The following is a 21,535-nucleotide window of genomic DNA, read 5'->3' as shown; positions in this document are numbered from 1 at the left end:
TTGATTCCATATCAGCTTGTTATCTGCCCAGTTTTACAAGCAAATGGGAAACATTACAAGTTCTAGTTGCTGGCTCTCCATTACTTATGCTCTTTGAAGTGCATGTTTTCTAAAAAAAAAAAACATCCTTCTCATTAAATCATTTAAGAGTCATAAAATCTCCTTCCTTGAACAAATGAATTCCCATGCAGATAAACACATTTCAAATAATATTCTTCAGTCAAAAACATAATCTCATGATATGAAGTCTGGAACACTTTATGTCACCAAAGTCATGGAACTAGCAAACATGCAGTGAAAAGAAGGGGTATCTCTTCCCCAGGATGCTGCCTTGCTAGTTAATTCAACACAGCAAAGTTTATTTTCATTTCATTGCAAATTGGTAAAATGTAATAGTTATGTGGAAAATATCACCTAAAGACAAAAGGATTGCGATTATGACACTAAAACTCGCCACTTTTACAGTATGATATTAGTAACTGTCTGTGTTGGTAAAGTTACATTCAAACTGCATCCAGTAAAGCTACAAACTACGAGTCACCCTCCACTCAAACATGTGTTGTGCTTATTGTTACTTCACTTGGATATTTGACCTTCAGTCTGCAGAATGACGTATGTGCAGAGTTTGATAGTAGAAGGCTGTTTTTAACTTCCTCTTTTGAAGATGGAAAGTTTCTGGAAGCTAATCATTGTGCAGCACGTAACTTACACAGGTGTGATGTGGAAACTTAAAACCACCAGTGCTCATACACTGAGAATGAGTTATTAGTAGGAGACACCATGTTGTCATCGGCAGTTAAACTTTTGAAATGAGAAATATTTACATATTCATAGATTCTGGATTTTTCAATGAGTGAGGAGGAGTAGATGTCATTTTAGGAATTTTTTCATATGTAATTGATTTTTTTGTGGAAAAACCATGTCAGACACAAATAATTACTTAAACTAGCATTGCCACACGTAGAGCCACTACTCCCCACACTCGCTACTGTACTTCAGATACACTCAGTAGGATCTGAACATATAACATAGATACTTACCAATGTTGATAGGGATAATCAAAAAATAAAATACATAAGAATTCAACACACAATGGCTTTAAGCATCACCAAGATTACATCACATTTGCAGTGGTGATTGTGTTATTTTTTAACTAGATTTTCATAAAGTTAATACATCATACTTTGTGAAGGGAGTCTACATATCTGTAGAACAGAATATAAAAGAATGGACCATAACATAGAAGAACACAACAGAAGCAATTTGCATACATGTTTCCGCAGGTCAGTGGTGTAAAAACAGCTTGCAGCCGACATTTCCATATTTTGAGTTAGAGCAGACCAAGCACAAGCACAAGTCCGTCAACCATTCTTCTCTGCCCTGCAGACTTTCCATCCCACATTCTCCACTATCTGACTGACATGCTGTGGAGCAGGAAGGGTGGGATGTGCGTTCAAGAGCAACGATGGTTTTCACAGTCACAGACCACTGCACGGGACCCTATAAATGTCATTCTGCCTGGTGGGAGGAGGGGACAAAGATGGGGAGCTAAAAGCAGGATCACCCCAGCGATAATGTGTTCCACAGCCGCTGCACTGTAACCACCTGCAGGTTTAAATCAAATCCCACCATCCCTTACCCCAACAGTGGTGTCAGAGACGGAGATGGAGCTGCGAAAGTCTGGCGCTCAAACTCAACATGCCCTCACACTCACCGGAGTGTTCCTGTAATTTTGGGATACATGGAAGTGGGGAGAAGGACTGGTGGTGGGGTCACTTGCCAGGCAAGGCTTCTCAGGAGGAGTACAGTTCCAAACCACATCGGTGTCGCACAACCATCTTGTGGACAGCCGGATCCTGGTTAGTGTTGGTCATAATTACAGCTAGCAGCAATCACAAGGAGCAGGGGACCACAGTAAGATAACCTGGCATAGTTCAGGTATTGGGGGAATTGGGGTTTTCCTTTTGGAAACTTGGAGGGTAGATTGTGTTTCTGTTTGTGGAGATGTCTCGTTAGTGAGCAACACAGTGGATACGGGGAAATCAAGACTTATATTTCTATGTGATTTATGGCCACTTTGAATCTGTTTGGCATGGTCAAGCAATTGGGGGTTTGCATGCATCACAATAGTGGAGGTAGTTGAGAATATCCAGAGTATTTTAAGCTGCTTTATCAAAGGCTTTGAGCTATTGGACTTCATGATGAATTTTCCAAGGGTTTCAGTGTGCTGTGTGACATTGTGCAGTGACATAGTGGTTGAAATTGGCTGGTGGTGGTAACAAAAAAATATCAGCCTGGCTAGTCGCCAAGTATTCCAAGAAGGCTTCACTCATCCATGTGCAAATATACATCTGCTGCTATCAGTGAGTGTGTCTTTATGCTTATTTATCTACATCTCAGGCTGCCGCTGAGCATTAAACCGCAGCGATAATAATCAGAGGTGCTAATGATTACTGGTAGTGCACAGTTCTTTTAGCACCCTGCTCACACAAAAACAAACACAGAGAGAAACACACACACACACACACACATATGCAGAAACACATATACACACACCAAGTCTGGCAGGGCTAATCCAAACAGCAGAGCTTCTCACTAGGCTTCTTTAGGTGATGCTGGTGTCGGTGGCCCGCTGCCCCGAGGGCACCAGCCTATCACTCTGCCTGCAGGGCCTTACCGGACCTCTGAGGCCCCGAGGGCAGATGCTCCTCTCCTCCAGACCCAGCCATCAGCTTCTCTCTCTCTCTCTGCTGCATTATTGATGAGCTCCTCTGCCCTGAGGAGCTCTCTAACAGCCTCTGCACTACAGATGGATTCTACTGTAACAGGCTGCAGCGAGAAGAAGTTGGATTGTAATTACAACAGTGGATGTATGTATGTGCAGAGCGTATGGATGTGTATGGACAAACAAGCGAGTCTGAATGAGAACGCATGAGTGCATTTTGGCTACAGCACTCTGCCCAGTAGGCGTGTTTAGTAAAACAGTGAGTGGTGTGAAATCACACTGTGGGTCACGGATGGAAAATGCTGATATGCAACCTGCAATTCTTTTCTAACACCACTCATGAGGACTCAGAGGGACTTGAAGAAAACCCCAGCTCCATATCACCACCATATCAAGACGGAAGAGGGAAGGCTTCCGAAGGGATTTCAAAGGAAACAGAACTTTCTCTTCATCCTGTGCTGGATGGAGAGTGAAAGAAAAGTTTATTCTGGAGTGTGCAGGTACTTTATGTTGGTCTGAGAAAGTGAACTCGTGAATGCACTGTACTGTGTGGAAAGATGACGAGTAATGGTCTTGTCTGAGAGAAAGTTAGCTTCCAGCCAAAAAAACTGCAACCCTGGGAGCCTTTAACTGGCAGGGATACCATAAACCCTCTTTTTTAAAAGCCATAAATCAACGAGAGTAGACTGTACTTTTCAAATAAATACAGGGAGAAGGGGGAGCAGGATGGGGGGATAAGGGGTCGGATTTTGGGCAGTCAAGCGCTGGCAGAGGATTGTGGCTGTGGTGACATCATGATATAGAGTTTAAAAATCACCCACAGGGTGATAGTTGTTTGTCAACCCCATCATTTGACCTTCTGAAACACTTAATGCTCAAACTAACTACAACCAGTAGCACAGTATGTACTTGTATAAAAAGTAATAAATGGTAAGACTCCACAGGTTACAATTTATTTGAGGGTTTACACATTTTGTTCCTACTGAGCTGAGATTTAGGGGAATTTGGTCCCTGTCAGGGGGCAGCTTTATGCATTGTTTACTGGCTAATAGAAAAATGTGTATAGTATTTGTGTAATTTTAAATATGAAATCACATGAGAACACATTGATGGAAATTGGTGGCAGTACTTTTTGAAGTGGATGTTGCATGTTTACCCTATCTGTCTTCTACAGTCCAATACTTTCAATTCAATAATAATAATATACTGTAATTACCTTTTACCTTTTATAATCATTCATTTAAGGGCACTTGGTCTCTCTGCCCGTACTGATTTCTGAACATGTTGTGCAATCACAATTTAACTTAATATTAATATTAGTTTATGAGTCTAAATGTTACCTTTATACTCAATTTGAACTCCTAACTGTCTGTCTATGCTCTCCGACTCTCATAACAAGCCATATTACAGAGGGGTCTCCCTTTTGAAATGGGTGATAGCTTATCAGCAGGGGATCAGTTAAGATCAGAGGTAAATGGGCAGCAAGCAGGGGATACGACTCCATGCAAATAGAAGACACTTGAAAAAGCACACACATAAGGTCTAATCTGATAAGGAGGGAGGAAAGAGGAGAAGGATAGAGGAGGAAGGTGGAAGGGACAAAGTGTAAGATAGGAGAAACAAATGAGAAAGAGAATACAAGAGAATGAAGAAGTAAGAAGAAACTGGAGGAGAAGAAATAAAAGTGGGAGGATGACAGAAGCTCACTGAAATATGTTTGTCCACTGTTTTGCTTCTAACAGTCTGTGAGATTATGGTCAAATGACAACAGCAGCCCAGTTTGTGCACTGCAATACATGAACATCTATAATCTGATTCGCAGGGAAGGGAGAGGATTGCTTCTGGGCAGCAAGCACAAGTTTGCATACTGCAGTTAGCTTCAGCCAAGCTCAGCTAATGCTGCCTGTCTTTCTGACTCCCGGTGCTGTTTGTGGGCAGAGAGCCTGGAGACTGGAGCTGTCAGGGCCTTGCCTGAGACGCCAGGCTCTCTCCCCTTCTCTCGCCCACCCGCACCTCCAACCCCTCCACCTCCACCTCCACCACCCCTGCTGCTGCCTCAACCTCCCCGGCCGGCAGGCCAGCACGGCTCCTCCAACCGCTGTTTTGACAAGTGCTTTAGACATAATGTCACAGGGAACCCCCCGGCCTGCCAAAAATGCTAACTAACCATAACACTAATTAGTCAGCGGGAGAATGGGGTTGGAAATGGTAGCGCGAACAGTGAGCAGTGCTGGTGGCAGCCATTGTGGGGAGACTTGGACCCCATCCTGATTGACTGAGGGAAAAAGAGACCAAGAAGAGAGAGAGGGGAGGGGAGGTAGATGGAGGGCCAGAGTGGAATTTCAGAGACTCAATTTCACTGATTCGCGGATGTCAAGGTGAACAGCAGGGCTTTAAGGGGGCTGGGTTGAGTTTCGCGTGGTCCGTCCCTGGTGTGTTCCCCGCCCACTTATCTCCGATACCATCAGTGTCAGCGGGGTTACGTCTCCTATAACCATTTAATGGTTTCATCACCCGTGTCCCCAAGACATTTTATAAGACAAATAAAGTCCTTTCTCTTGTTACTCAGAGGTTTCTTTTTTCCTGTGGGTGTTGACTCAGTGGGACCTTTTGGCCAAAATGTTAGAGCTGCCAAGGAAGATGGATACAATATTAAAATTACTGAAGAATGACCATTTATTCTTGCTGGACGGCTTTATGTCTTGCAGATGGTAAGAGTATAATTTATAAAGAGAGAAATTTGGTTATATATGCAGAGAATCAAGCAAATAGTTGTACTTATTGTTTTCCTGGATGATATTTGCAACATTCAGTAAATAACTAACAAGAAAAAGAGAAATTGTATTTTACTTGCTTATCTAAATCATGTGGGGAGGAGTGAAGGAGAGTGCCCTGCAGCTGCTTTCAGAACAGCAAACACATGCTGTCAGCAGAGTAATGACAGTCTGATTGGCCCCTCTCACCCACACGAGGAGGACAGTGGAGCGACTGACCCCGTCTCTAAGCGGTTAAATGATGTCTCCAAGCTTTCAAAAAGCCATGTGGCTTACCAAGAGAATTTTCCCTTCCAAAGTCATCTTCATGGGCACACTGAGTTATTTGCTTAGACTGGCTCAGTGCAGTGAGTGAGGAAAAACGGAGACTGGAGACAATGTAGTCAATGAACTCTGTATTTGTCTCATAAAGTGCCAAAATGAACCAGAATACATTTAGAATAAAAATGTCTCGTGAAAATATACACAGGTCAATGAATTCCAACAGAATCTTGAAACAAAAAAAACACATTGCATCCAACAGTTCAGAAACCTCAGAAGTAGTCCAGCAAGCAAGAATACAGATGTGCGGTTTCTTCTAACACTTTATTCATCAAAATTCGACTTTATAGAGAAAATGTGATTAAGCCAAGGATATGATGTGTTTAATGTTTAAAGCTGTGGGAGGTTTGTGCTTGTGGTTTGGTTAAATATCATGCAACCGCTACCGGAGTTTATTGTTAATGGCACCAGCTTGGTTTCAAAAAATGAGCCACAGCGCCATCCTGTTACTCATCCAATGGGCTCATCGGTGTCTCTTCCTGACTGTGAATTTGAATATCAACTTAACATAAACTGTCGCAATCAAAAGTCGGGGGAAAGGCGCCTGAGTTATTTGTGAGCGGAGGGGGAAGAGCCAGCATTGATTTTGGTTGGAAAATAAAAGGACACTGGAAGTCGTGAGCAGTGTTGAACTGAATTAATGAAGTGAGATTGGGTCATTAATCAAACATGAATACCCCCATATACATACACTTACAGGAACACATTAACACACACTATCACACATCTAAAACTCATGTTACTTTTCATGTGCACACACACACACACACACACACACACACACACACACACACACACACACCCACATACACACGCACACACACATACACACACACTACTGTTTCTCTGCAAATTATGCTCGAGGCAATCTAGCTTTTCTAGTTAAACGATGAGAATTTTCGTACTGTACGAAAGGCATAAACAATTAGGTGACCAAATTGTCGTGCACTGATGTAGAACATTAAATCAAAGGGATTCTCTTGTCTCAGTATGCCCATTATCTCAAATCCCCAGAATGGATTCAATAGGATTTAATTCAATAACAACGTTCTTTTGCTGTGGAAAAGATATAGTGATTTGGAAATGATGGGCTTTCACAGAAATAGCATTTTCAAAATAGGGACACGCTTTTTATTACTAGCTTTGGAAGGCAGAGTGGGAATATGTTTGACAAGGCTGAGTGAAACCCTGGAATACCCATAAACACCTATCAACATGCACAGATACAGCATCTCAAAATGCACACAAAAAGACCAATATATAGTATTAAAGAAGTGATGTCCTTGGACTGCAGAGCAAAACCCTGGACCGCAGCCTGACTGTATTGCTAGGCATTGTTATTTGTGTGTTTATCAAGGGCTTCAACTGAGTGGTAAAATATAGTCATCGCTCTCTGATTCAGCGCCACTTGACGAGTATACGATGTGATGTGAAATGTAAAACTGAGTGTCATTATATTGATGCTCAGTGACTCCTGGCTCTTCTGTTTCTTATCCTTGAGATAAGATGAGGTAGGAACATAGACTGGATGGTGCTGTTGGAGTCAAAATGACTGTCATGGTTTAGAGTAATATTATGCTTATGTAGAAGTAGGATGCGAGGACTTTTTAGTAAAGCAGTGCAGACATACCTCATTTCCTATCACTGACAAGGATGAAGAGAAATGAGATAAAAGCAGTGTGGGGCAAATATAATAAAACCATAAACCTTTCGAGTACCTGCAAGGTGTAAGGAAGTTGAGACTTTGCCTAACTGATGTTGCTGTTGCTAATTGATAATGTAATAGTAGATGCATGCAAACAAGCTGAGGCGAAGAAGCACACCAGGGATATCTCAAATTAGTGCTGAACAAAAAATAAATCACAAATCATTTGGATTGATTGAGTTGACCTTGATTTGTACTGGCTCTGATGTGGTTCCACTGATTCGAGTAAATACAGCCTGCCAACTCTCACTTCCCCTCACTTACATGTGGCCTCTGCACATTCCCAAACAAACTACAGCATAAACTGCAAGCCCTCGAAATGAGTACCGTCAAGTATGTGCGTACTAACATTAACTGTTTATTTAAGTGCTTATTATTGTAACCATGGTGACGAAGCCTGAACAAAGTACTTCTTTTAACCCAAACCATGATCTTCCCCAAAAATAACCAAGTTGTTTCTGTGCTCAAACGTTAAGCATAGCATTGTCACATCATTAAGCACATTCTGAAACTCATCTCCCACGGTGATGCTACCAGGAGTCCTATGATGCTCCTGATAACTGACTCTGCCTCACATACTGTACATGAACTCTAAATGAATCAATGAATAGAAAATAGTGGTTTCTCTTCGTTTGCCATATTTGTTGTGGCCACACCCTAATTTACACTGGAACACTGGAGAAGGTTTCTTGTTTTGGTACATGTCTGTGTTGCGAATTAAGTGCTTATTTTGCATATTGGAAGGAAGAAAGAAAGAAAGCATCATGATCAAATGATACTTTTTCACCAGGTTGCAAAAGACAGGTCTCAAATTCTGACCCAGTATCCTAGAAATTACATTTATATACAACTAATTTGCAACAGCCAATACATTTTGAAGGGAACAAACATAATCCAGCTAGCGATAACATTTTTCATCACAACATAATTGGGAAAACAATTTAGTGTGACAGAGTTGCAAATGCCGTGGGTCAAGATGTGAATCACTCTGCTCTCTCCTCGCAGGGTTTTGTCAACAATCAAACAGCTCAGTCTCTCAGGGGGTTTGCTGCTTCACAGAAGTCATCAGAGTGGTACAAGCTGTCAGATTGCATGACTACTGCAGAGTCTCTGACATACCGCTCTCCTAATTTTAAGCTACCGCAGGTCAACCCAGCTCTTGTTGTGAGGTCATGTCCTCAGCCACGCTCTTCCAGGACATGACTGCAGGCAGAGTGGCATCACTTCCTTTGAGCTGAGAAACAACCCACTGTGTTGTTTTCCCTGTAATTTGAACCACATGAGAATGAAACTGAAAACTGATCAAACCTATGGCTACGGGTCATCCCCACTGTGCCCTATTAGTGGAAAAAGGTCATTAGCACAACAAAGAAAATCTTTAGTGTCAGCAAAGAAAAGAGCGACAGAGAAGTGGAGCAAAGTCACATCACTGGACAGGCTTAAAGCCTTAGACTGCATTCTTTCTCAAGGAGTGCAAGGTGCCTCTGAATCCATTGTCTGGTTCCAGTGTGGACCAATAAGCCATTCCCAGCAACCCAAAAATAAATTGGCACAACATGTGTCTGTGAAATACTAACACATTGCGGACACACCTGTATGTTATTCATATTTATGTCATAACATTTTGATGATTCACAATTATTTCAAAAACGTGTTTGAAGAACATATTACATAGTCAGTCTGAATCAGTAACATCTTCTGCAGGATCTAACAAAGCATAATGTTATGATCGAGGTAGCTTCAAAGAACAAACCTAAATCCAAAGCTGTTTATTTGTCAAGGACATTTTGAAATTGTTGAACATTTTCATTGATCTTGAATTCAACAAATGTATCACCCTGTTCAGTTCCAGATGTCAAATAGGATTTGCTGACTTCACTTCACATTTTTCTATTTGGCTCAGTAAACAAGCCCATCTACAAATCAGAACCCTGATTCACTCTATGGAGAAAAAAAACAAGCTGGCCACAATCATAAATCCTCTCTAAGGAGTCAGGTTTGTTGCTGTATGTCCATAACAACTGAGACATTGAATTTATAACTCTGCAGCTCGTTCTTTAGCCTTCGCATATATACCTTGTACACAAGCAAATACTGTGCAGTAGATCGGTGTGATGTCTCCTCGAGTCAGACTGGCCACATTCCTTAGATCAGGGGATGTACACGGCAAACAGGAACTGCCAATAGCTAATTCTGCAGGTTTTTAATGGTGCCAATTTGCCAAATTATATGGAAAAAAATTGGTTCTAGTAGTAGCCCACAGTTAACTACCTGACTCCATTGCAACATTACCCTTCCTGTTTATCTGCCAAAGCATTATGGGAACTGTAGTTGCAAAACTTAAAGCATGATTATCACTTAAATTAAAGTAAGACTAATAATAGGAGTGACAAAATTAACATTAACATTATACATGTTGTACTATTAATATTTTTTAGCAAGATATTTTTTACAGTAGACAAGCAGTGTTGGTGGGGGGGTTGTCAGACTTTGAAAACCTCTACCTCAGATCATCCAGACGAGGCATTAAAAACAGATTCACGTAAATATACTCACTCAAGTACACATGCGCATGCGTATTCACAAATGCATGCACACTGCACACTTAAATATACACAAAATATGCCAAGCTGAGATTTAATGATCCCTGTGGGGAAATTAAGTATACATATGTACACATACAAGCATGTTTAAACATAAAAGCAAAAAAAATAAACACACACACACACACACACACACACACACACACACACACACATACAAGCAGCCAAACATAAACAGAATACTTATTTCTGTTTGCCTGCTTCTGATCCAGTGGCCCAACAGACGCCTCTGTGTCCTTCTCTCAGCAAAGCCAGTTTATGCAGCCTCTGATTTACGTGGCTGCTGCATGCAGCCAAAACAACGCCTCTGACCTCTTTTCCCACTGTTCTCTCCTCTGTCTATCAGCAGACGCAGAGCAGAGAATCTTTTTCATAGTTGGTGCAATAGCAGAAGACCTGTGTCAAACAGTATTTGCAGAAACACAATGGAGAGTTTTGGCAAACTGGATGGACACGATTTTATTCATACCTCCACATAAACAGAGCCAGAAGGTTTAGATGAGTTCAAGGCCATTTATAATGCATTTTTTACTGCTGCGTAACAAGACACAATCTTAATTGCCCTGATGCAGTACATTTTATCCATCTAGTCAGATAAACCACTATGTTGAGAATGTTTTGCATATACTTTGAGACAAACTGGAGGTGAATCTCAGTAAAGGCAAGATAACAGGAAATGGGTCTGACAGGGAGACTGGAGAAGATTCTGAAAGAGGGGTGGACACAGGCTTAGGCTGAAAAACTGAAAATATTCTATATAATCTCTGGAACAATCAGAGGTAAAAACAGACACTGACTTAAAAAAACAGAAACAGGTTCAAACTGAGGCTGAGACAAAGAAAGATTGAGACTCAGAAGGAGAGTGAGGTTACTGGCAACAGGAATAATGGACTAAATGCAGACAAAGAGACCCACCTGGTGCAGGAAAGGGGAGTTTATTAGTTGAGCAGGCAGGTAAGACATTAACAACAGGTAACCAACACAACTGAAAGCAACTTAAACTATCAAAAACTGGTTGAAAACTGACCAATATATATACATACTGGGATTACATGCATTATTTGACAAGTTGCAGAGTGGGGGTGCACTAAAACCTACCCCTGATTTGGGGCTTCCAAGTTGAGTTTGGTAGAATCTTTTATTAGAGAGACATCATTAGTGGAGATATGAGTAAACGAACATTTATCCTCATTTTCTTTGATTTGGCGAGGAGCAGAGAAAATGTCTACTAACTATGATGAATCTGTGGGGTGTCTTTTAGAGAATGGGACAGACTTTGACTGGTGCAGCTTTACAAACCACAAAAAAAAATGTTTTCTAGATGTTTTCTTCCACTTTTGTCTCGTAGAACTTTTGACATCAGTGATCTACCTCCATGTGTTTTCAGTTATTGTAAGAGAAAACTCTCAAAACACCAATACAATATTAAATATCCCTCTATGATGGACATTATTTGTAGTTCAGAGGGTGCTGTGGAGCCATGGCTGACTGATCTGGGCTACACTTTGTAGGAGAGCCTCATGGGTACGCAGTAATTTCTGATGTTGGCCGAACAGAAAAGTGATGGAGGCCAAAAATAGACCTCGGAGGGATTTTGCGTCATGTAGATGGGTGTGAAGGGTCATTAGGGGTCATGTTGACCCCCTCACTCCGTCCAAATGATTCACAGTTAAGATGTCCACACCTCCCACTCACTCACTTCTTTTTCTCTTGATCTCTTGCCATCTTTTCCCCACTGGTGGCGGGTTCTTTCCATCTCTGTCTCCAGTGCCATTTACTCTCTGACTATCTATCTGTAAACACATGCACACATATGTGTCCACAATTACACGCACACACACACACAGCCAAACATCACAGAATCACATCACGGCTCTTATCAGAAACACATGTCCTGGGTGGAACGCCTTTAGATCCCCAAATTAATACAGCAAAGAATCAAAATATTATGTTCTCTATTATGAGCGCTGAAAGACTAATGAACAACAACAACAGCAAAAATGAAAAGGGTCTTGATTCTTTTCCCTCAATCTTGCCAACAGCTGGGAAACAAAAAAATCAACCCCGAGTCACCTCAATTTCTCCCCTCAAAGAATGAGGAGATTTTGCAGAATTACTGGAAATTACATGTTGAATTAAAAGCCCATTTTATCCAAAAACAGAGGGCCTGTGACAGAAACAAAATGTGGAGTGCTGGCAAAAGCTCTCTCTTGGCTTAACTGCTCCTGCCACCCTGCACAGTTTTACATTACTTTATTGTTTCAGTAAAATAGCTTTTCCCCCCTCAGCTTTTCTCTTAATTTCTCAACTTTTCTTTTAATGAATGTCATTTGTCAAAGAGAGATAAACACACTTTCAGCTATGGGATTTTAAAAGGGGAAGACGCAGGCTTTTTTTTTCTCCCCCAGAACTTTTTTGGATTTTGTTACTCTTCTATTTCCATATAATGATTCTTAATTCCAGTTTGTCTGTCTGTACCAAATCTCCCAGTGAAGCTCTCAGACTGCCCAGAATGACATAAATCTAACTGTCCACACACACAAACACACTCACTCTATCACACTGTGCATGCTGACCCACCTACACTGACTGTGAGCCATATTCACACACATACACAGTCATGCTACACTGCTGACCCACCCACACAGCCACCTACCGTACCCACACACACACACACACATTATGTTGAATGTGATTGCACTGTGTCTTGTGCAATCTGTTCCATTGGATGGCCCACACCTCATGTTACAGTCAATTATGAGTCCACTGAATCACAAAGTGTGTTTACATTCGCTCTGATGATGCACTTCTAGCCCCAGTGAGGTGATGATCAGATTAATTGTCATGTAAACAACTTAAACAAGTTTGATTCTATTAAAGATAACTGGATTCAGAGCCAGGTTCTTTTCAATTACCTTCTTTCCAATAAATTATTTTTATTTGGTGACCATGTGGTGTTTTGATTCTGCGTACTTGCCGCTTACCTCATGACGTAAACCAGATGCAAAGCGATGAAAAAGCGGAATGGCTTCAGGTGGAGGAAAAATAAAACGACAGAGAAACAGCTGTTACAACACAGCACATAATAAAGCTTGAGTTAAGTCACAAATGAATCAGAGCAACAAACAAAGAAGTCCCTCTGTTTTCTCATTACACTGTATTATTAGCCTGCAGGTTCACACACATTCTCAATCTTACACTGTGAGTACCTCATGGTCCATGTAAACTTGGGTAAACTGGGAAAGCAGTGGTGGAAAGTATCTAAGTACATTTACTACAATTAAGTACAATTTTGAGGTACTTGCACTTTACTTGTCATTCATTCATGTGTGCATTTTCATCTTATTCAGCTTTACACTTCAACTCCACGACATTTCAGAAGGAAATATTAAACTTCTTTCTCAACTATATTTATCTGACAGCTACAGTTTCCAGTTAATTTGCAGGTTAAGATTTTAAGTACAAAAGATATGATCAGCCTCTAAGATACAGTTAAATACAATTATTTGTTATAGACTGTTGTGACCAACAGCATATAAAGTAGCTCAACTTTGGTCCATCTCAAGCAACTATAACAGTACAATGCTTTTTACATGTTAATACATCTTTAAGTATAATCCAGTCATTTATATAATAAGTATAACACTCTGAATGCGGTATTTTTCATAATGAGTGCTTTAATTTGGATTCTTCACGTACATTTGGCTGATAATACTTTTCTTAAGTAAAACTTTACATCCAGGACATTTACTTGTAACTTTGCACTGTAGTATTGATGCTTTTAGGTAAAGGATCGGAGTATTTCTTCCACCACTGTGGGAAATAACCATGTAAATGCCTTTACAAAACTTAACCTTGATACAGGTGTTCAGTAGCTGCTTGTTAAACTACTTCCTGCTACATTTCTCTACCAAGTAAATCAACTTCCTCTGACCTGCAACTCTGCAAATACATGGACTTCTCTGCACCTCCCTCTCTGCCACAGGATTTCAGTGTAAGCAGAAATGTAGCGAGATGAAGAGGCATCTCTCCTCCTACATAGTCTGGCTAAAACCGCCTGAGACGAGTTGGTTGATGACCTGAAATTCTGGAGGGTACGGCATGGTACATCCGTCTTTCACTCTCCCACTTTTTCTCTCTCTCCGGTCCCCCTTTTGCCCTTGTTTGTGGTGATGTGTATTATTTGATACTAAACATAAAAGGAATCTTTTCATAAAATGATATACAGTACAAAGTTGTCACGTATGCAGTGTTCCAGGTGGATAACTAGCAGATGTTGGGGCTCCATACTGATAAGACTCATTATAGTTTGGGAGTCTCCCTTGGAATGACATCTGGGGAATGAAGAAGAAATTGACGACAGTGGCAGACGTATGTCTCCTCCAATCTCTTATTTTCTTAGCATTTTGGACGCATTGGGTTTTGGGTCACTGCCCGTGGCCCCTCCGAGTTGAACACGTCTCTCAAGTTGAGCTGTGCTGTGCATAATGTCAGTGTCAGACAGAGAGAAGAATTAGTAGTGCTAGGAGGGGAATGTAAGCAGCTTTTTACAGGGGGTATTTGTCTTCAGCGCAGTTCACTTACACTGGGCCCTAAATACCACTCATCTCCTACCAAATAAAAGAAGACAGTAAATGAGGGAAGGAGCCGTTTTCCCTCTATCAACAAAGAAAGCATTAAATAACATTTTCTCATTGAACCTAGTCTGAAAATGTACTTTGTAAGTGACTTTAGACACATCTGAGGTATTATGTGTCAAGTCTGTTGCACCTCTGGCAGTGTTTGGGTGTGGTCAGCAGTGTGCTTTGTTAAGTCGTTTTATAACAACTTCATACAATCTTGAAAACGAATAATTAGAAATACTTTCCCTGTAATCCAATTAGCCTGTGTACCTTCTCTGGTACTGTGATGTTCAGCAGATGGTGGGAAAACATCTGTATGCAGTATGCTAATCACTGCTACTTCAGGTACTATAGTAAGCTAGTTAACAAATGTGTGTTATGCAGGGTTCTCCACGCATAAAGTCTCTATATCATTTTTGCATTTTTACCACCTAAGCCAAGGTTTTTATTGCTGTTTATGAAAACATCAACTTCCAAACAGACACGATCGAGGTAAGCAACGTAAGGCCGCTCACATATAACAAGTGAAGAATAGAACAATGTGTCCAGCCTGAACACTTCTTCATTTTTCTTACAGTTATCACCTTTGCAGTACTCAGTGGACACAAACTTTAAACCTCTTTGTTGTTGAAGCTGCCCATTCCAGCTGTTGGCTTCTTTAAAAAAAAAACTCCCAAAGAATTAGAAAGGGCAGATTTTTTTTTCTTTTTTGGCCTTATGTTATCAGATCTTGGTCAATAATGTTATCAAAAATGTCTTTGTATTACTGCAACATGTTTGGAACACCACATGTTCAGTAAATATTTCAGTGCTGCAGTAAGAGTTGAATTTTTCCATGACATATTGAATTGACAAGAGTTGGCTGGAGAGTTATATGTCCACTGTATGGCTGTGGGGCATGTGGGGGTGTTTGAAACTATCTTTAAGTGTCAGACATAGTGTCAGTTTTTACACTCTATACGAGTTCAGCTATACATTTGCTGTGTGGGTGGATCAGGATCATAACACCATCAAGTCAGACGGTGTCAATAATGTGAATCACAGGACAGAAGAAGTTAAGAAAAGTACACAAATCTCACTTATAAAATTGGAAAGTTAGTGTATTGTATGTTTTACCTTCCTGTTGCTAGAATTATGTTTACTACATCATTTGAGTTCTTGCTGAAAAGTTTATCGAATTGTTTTATATTAATTTTCATGTAAAACTGCAAGAATTAAACACATTTTAGATAATTTACACTTTAACTGATTTGTAAATACCATTGAAGTGCTGTTTCCCACCTTCCTTGAGAACTAATTTAGATGAACGCTACGGTTAATGTGTAAATAAAAACTCACAGATCCAGCTGATGTCAGTGAAAAGCCTGATTATCGAGCCTTTTTATGTGCCGACAGCGTGCAGATACTGTGAGACAAGAGATTCCACTTTATCAACCCTCTGCTGTGATGACAACTCAAGAGAGTTAAAAGCTTACAGTCTGTTGTAGGATCATTATCTCATGTGCATGGAAATTGGCTGATAAAAACGCAGAAACTGCATTCTAGCAATGTAGGCATGCACTCAGTCGTTCTCTTTAAGGCCCTGGGTCTCTCTTCATCCTCTTTCTTTCTCGCTCAGAAGAAATCATTTGCATTAGGATCATTTTTTATTGACGCATTAAATTGGTATCAACTTTATCAGTCTAATTCTGCAGTTAAACTATACTTTGCTCAACATTTACTGCAGTAAGGAAGGGACAGACAAAATGTATTCTGCCTTGCCCGCTTTTGCACCAAATTAAATGTTAAATGATTGTGATCATTGTTCCCGATTTTCTCTTATTTGGCAGTGAGTGTGAGGACAGTGATAGATGACAACAAATTGGGTTTTGTGAAGAAAACACTAATTGTTTTTCACTTGTGTAGTGCTAATGTTAGTTGGCAAGCAAAATTAGCTGCAACAACCCTGTTTTCACTGTTTTCTGTCCTGCCTGATTTTTCCCATAGCATGTGAGTAAATTCCACGTTGCCATTTGTGTATCATAAAAGATACAGCCTTTGATGTTTTTTAAAATTAAATAAATTCCTCTGCAATAAAAGTCTTTTTGTCTCCCAGAATGTTGTTATTAGTTCCACCAACAAAAGAATGCTGTACTTCTTCTTCTTCTCACCCTAACCCTTACTTAAGCATATACTGTACTTCAGAACTACTTTGTTTTGATAATTCAGGTAGTCAGTTTCTCAGCGGAATTGGACACCTTCCTCCTCCTCCCACACACACACACACACACACACACAGAGTTCCTACTTTGCCTCCGCAGTCACCCTGTGACTCAGTCATCTCAGTAAATCCAGTCTGTCCAATCGATTAGCCACCCCTCTCTAAGCACCTCCCTAATGTTGGAGCTCTGAGAGGCCGCTGTGCTTCCCACCTGTTCCGTGCAGATAGGCTGCCATGACGCTTGGTACAGCAAATGTGGAGACTGAAAAGTGACACGTGACAATGTGCGAAAGTTTTAATGAATTCATGCTGATGGCTTTCTTTTGCTCTCCCTTTGGAGAGTTTAGTAGGTCTGATGGGGAACAATTCATGATAGAAAACTGAGGCCAGCATCCGTCTGCAAAGCCCAGACGCTCTGAAACAAACTGATAAGACTGGGGAAGTCACTGAGCTACCGCAACAGCTTACTAATTGAGGCCTGTGTCTCCTCCTCCGCTTTACCTCCAAATTTGAGGAGCATGCCTTTTGCTTTTGGATGATTTTAAGTGGCTGGATGCTGCTATGATTATGCCTCTCTTAGAAAGCTGTCACACTTTAGAGGTGACTTTATCCTTGAAGTATGCTTTCTTCTGAATACAAATGACGCCACTTAATTGAAAGAAAACAGGGCATTTCTCAATACTAAGAAGATAAAAAAAATCTTTTGTATGAATCAGTGTCGCTTGTGGGGGATAATGGCATCTAAGTAAGCAAAGCTATTCAGTAAATGTTAGCTAACTGCATGCACAAAGTGCTACATAATTAAGTAATGGACACACGTTTTTTGTGTAAAAGCTGTTAGTTCAGGACCTTGCCAAACTGTCAACTAACATAACAGATGAGAAAGGTCTTTGTTAACAGAGAGAGAGAGACCCATTAGCCTTGTATCAAACTCTGACATCTTGGCCACTATAGATCGTCCAGGCATAAAGCTAATATGCATTACACGAGAGTCTGTCAGAGATCCATGAAGTGAATTAGTCCTAACAGGTCGGTTTGGCAGCTGCGATGGCTGAAGTGCTGTGTGCCTCTGATTAATCTTAAAATTTTAAAGACGGAGACTAACAAGACGCACAACTGAAGACAAAGCCGTGGGGTCATGGGACTTGTTTATTCTTCATTCTCAGGGTGATGTAAGGAAGGACCGTATGTGCCAACTAAATCTGGGTTTTTCTTCTCTGTGGACTTTGGGTTGGTGCTGTATATTTGGAATGTCTAGAATCGCTGCCTAAGGATTATAATATTAAGGGTAGTATTGTTTGTTTTTTGTGGAAGGAATTAACTAACTTTTTTTACACGTCAAATCATCCAGATTCAAAATACAAAGTCAGTATTTGGAGTCAGAGTGTGGTCCAATGTCCACTGGAAACATTTCAGAAGTGAAGTGTCACATTTCTAATCAAGTTAAGACTTACTCTCTAAGTCAAGTTGTTTTGCCAATATTTTTGTGTTTCACAAGCATATTGAATGTGGTTTGCAGCTCATTGAACTATGGTTAAAGACGCTTTGCGACTGTACAGGGTAGAGAGCTGTATGGCGGTAAAGATAAGAGGACAACCTTTTTTTGTGGCATGGTGGCGCAGTGGTTAGCACTGTCGTAGAGCAGGGTAGAGCTGGGGTTCGATCCCCAGCTCCCCCCTTCAAGTGTCCTTGAGCAAGACACTGAACGCTAAGTTGCTCCCGATGGAGGCCAGCGCCTTACATAGCAGCTTGGTCGCCATCGGTGTGTAAATGTGCGTGAATGGGTGAATGAGACCTGATCTGTAAAGCGCTTTCTGAACAGTTAAGGTTTAAAAATGCTATGTAAGTGAAGACAATTTACCATTAAATTTTCTCTGTGATCACGTATTTCAAAATGTCCACAAAACCTTTAGGAATGACTGCCTGGTTAACAGGTAGTGTTTATGTGCTGCAATCAAATATTTCTTACTTATCTGTCAACAGAAAGAGAAATCTGAGTACATGAGAACAACAAAATCATGAATTTGGCTGGTTTAAAACACATTATAAGTGATCGCAGCTAAAAGAAAGAATGGCAGCTGATTGTCTCCGGCAGCCGTGACAGAGCTGGAATCTGATGCATGAGCCCCGTGGACATTAGTCGTAGAGGCAGAGACATGGCCCCGCTTCCAAAAATGAGGAGCAGTATACGCATAGCATATGCAGTGTAATACGCACATAGTATCCTATTAACAATGCGCTGCTCTCTTTGGTGAAGACTGTGGAGTCCAGGCGATGTTTTCACTCCAGTAATGCTTGGGAACAATCATGGTCGAGAAGTCCAAAAACATCTGACAAATGACCCTGAGGAGCCGAACCGCAGTCACAGAAATATACTTTAATGGAAAACAGTAACACTGGCTGGCTTATGATTGGCAAGCGGACAGATCAAACCCCCAATGCTGTTGGAGAAAAGGAGGCGAAATATATCCTTCTAGCAGCTTTTTTTCCTTCTTGTTTAGAGACATTGTATCCTCTGAAAAGTCACGTGGTGATAACTGAACAAACAATTTGTAATTAATGATTCAAAGTTTTAGTTAGTAAAGGCCTTTGCAATTAGTGGCTTGAGAGTTGTTTACCTTTTTATTAAAAATATATTTGGAGGACTGGAGGACTTTGCTGTTTAATTACATTTTAGGCATTCAGATAATTTTCTCACCCAAAGTTTTCACTGTACTGCACATTGTTGACGTTTGTTTGAAAAGAGCTGTGAGAATATTTACATATATCATACATAAAATAAAGAAAAAGAAAAGAAAAAAATCATTCAAGAGGCCCGACAATGGAAACAGCAAATTCTGACTTTAAAAGCCTGCAGATTGGTGGTCTTTGGAGTGTAAATTAAATTTCCCTGCTGTATTTTAAAAAAGGTGCAGTGTAGACCCAGTGCTCTGTTTTGAAATGCCAAGAGGATTAATGGCACTGATAAGTGGGGTTGGTGTATTAAGCTAAGTCCTTTGAGTGTTGCCATTTCTATTTCAGCTGTAATTTGTGGAACATGGATTTAAAGTATTACAAAGACAAAAGGAGGAGAGGCAGAAGAGAGAGAAAGAGGGAGAGGGACTGTGCAAAGGTTCAGATATGTGCCTCTTTGGGCTCGCTGTGCTTGCATGCCGGTGAACTACAGTGAAACAGACGGAGAACAAACGTGAACACAGGCAGACATTCACAGACGCACACTGTGACTTTTTCTGCATGACTGGAGGTACATATCGCGAGCTGCAGCGGGGGCAGAGGGCAGATGGTGCCTTTGAGGTGGGAGGTTGAAATGTAGAAAGGTAGACAAGGTGTGTGTGTGTGTGTGTGTGTGTGTGTGTGTGTGTCTGAAGTGTGATGTTGTTGGGAGTGTTAACATAAGGCTCTGGCTGAGGTGTTTGGAGCACAACAGCATTTGAAGGTGAAATACAATGAAAGAAAACAATCCTGCCACAATTTCATCTGCAGTTGCGCATCTTTCTCCAAGAAAGGAGCTCTTTAAGCATCATAGTATAACACCAATCCCATCGCTTGTAATAAACCAGATGATAATTCAATGTCTTTCACATAGAGTTCAAGTTGGTTTAAGTTTTGTTTTGAAGAAAGTAAAGATGGACATATTTTCACACTTTTGAAGAGGTTAGCCTTAGTTCACAAGCTTTTCCACAAACTACAAATGTTTTAGTTTAGATACTGTATGAGGTTAAAGAAGAAATTATTAAATTTGCCTCAAGTAAGGATTCAAAGGTGTTTAAGCCTGAATGTGAGTCTGAAAGACTGATTCACAAAAGGGATGTGGGATAAGTAGGATGATGTCTCCATCTAGTGTTCATCATTCTCTTTTTTTTCTGAATTTCCACAGCAAAGGAAATGTTCTTAAACAAAGAGAGGATGTCAGTTTTTGCTTATTATTAACATTAATTCACTAGGGCCCCCCTATAATATTTATTTAGCCAATATGGGTTGAAGTCTGTCTTAAACAGTTACCAGAAAAAGGAAGTGGTTCTTCCTCTCAGCAGATAGTATGGTGGAAGCAGTACCTGTGTGGTGCACATTTTGAGTCTGCTTCCCTTTAATTCCTCAGATAGCAAAAATGTTATTTTGTTATACAGTTTATCAGTAAGCCAGTTGTTAGTTATGGGGACAGAATCCCGTACAACCAGGCCAGAAACACACTGACAAAGGAGATCAGAGTAGCAAAGAGGAGGAACATTGCTGGTTATTTATGTTAGTGGTCTTTTTATTGTTATGTTTCTCTTTTTAAGTCCTGATCACTGGAGCCTTGAGTACTTCTGTCATGTTTGTCTATTGTCTGTGCTGTTTGTAAAATGTGTGTCAAGATGGATGCCTTGTCTACTGCAAACCAAATCTACATACTGGTACAAATAAAGTAACCTGACCTGACCTGATTGATCTGTCTTGTGCATCACTTTGAAAATGAATTAAAGGAAAGTGGTTTCGGCTCTCATGACTCATGCAAAGAGTTTGGCTGGCTATATTAATATTGACATTATATTTTCAGCTTAGGGAGTTTCCACTGTTATTCAAATAAAGACTCTCTTGCTTCAGT

The sequence above is a fragment of the Enoplosus armatus genome, chromosome 7 (genome assembly GCF_043641665.1).
Source record: "Enoplosus armatus isolate fEnoArm2 chromosome 7, fEnoArm2.hap1, whole genome shotgun sequence".
NCBI lineage: Eukaryota > Metazoa > Chordata > Actinopteri > Centrarchiformes > Enoplosidae > Enoplosus > Enoplosus armatus.
The sequence above is the reverse complement of the archived record's forward strand: the minus strand, read 5'-3'. Positions refer to the sequence as shown.